At 27.2% G+C, this 628-nt stretch overlaps 1 protein-coding gene across 1 annotated transcript in view; it reads right to left on the bottom strand.

The window, feature by feature from the left end:
- Nucleotides 1–628, bottom strand: part of LOC108751078 (pyridoxine/pyridoxamine 5'-phosphate oxidase) — a 3,305-nt gene that overhangs the window by 992 nt on the left and 1,685 nt on the right. The window lies entirely within an intron of this gene.

Here is a 628-nt window from a genome sequence, read left to right as displayed (position 1 = left end):
TGTGTGTGTGTGTGTGTGTGTGTGTGTGTGTGTGTGTGTGTGTGTGTGTGTGTGTGATTAATTTAGTTTTTTCTAGAAAATTTATTTTTTAATATTTAAAAAAATTATTATTTTGAAATAACTTTCTTTATAAACTTCCACTAAAAATTATGTTTATTTGAAAATAAACTAAAGAAATAATTTGGAAAGGAAGTCAAATTTTTACTTTTTCTAATTAATATTTTAAAATTAATATTTATCAGAGAAGCACGACATGAGCGTGGCATGACAGACGCATTGATCTATCACGCCAGAAATCCCGGATTCGATCCCGGTAGGAACCAAAATATTTACGCTCGTATCCCCTTTCAAAAATCCGAATGACTGATTAAAGTTATGAGTCTCATATGCTTGTGAATTACTCAAGCAACAAGTCATGATAACGTCAAAATTATATTAAAATAAATCGGAAATGATTAAAAAATGACTTTTAATGATCATTTTTTGGAGTCATTTTGATATCATTTTGACATTTATCATGATGACTTTAATGACCATTTTAGAATCATTTTGATATTATTTTGATATCATAATGACTTATTTTGCTTGAGTAAATAATCAACGTGCATACTATATATATATATATATA

This window comes from Trachymyrmex septentrionalis, unplaced genomic scaffold (genome assembly GCF_001594115.1).
Source record: "Trachymyrmex septentrionalis isolate Tsep2-gDNA-1 unplaced genomic scaffold, Tsep1.0 scaffold40, whole genome shotgun sequence".
In the NCBI taxonomy this organism is placed as follows: Eukaryota; Metazoa; Arthropoda; class Insecta; order Hymenoptera; family Formicidae; genus Trachymyrmex; species Trachymyrmex septentrionalis.
Note: the sequence above shows the minus strand (reverse complement) of the source record. Positions and strands in the feature narration are given on the sequence as shown.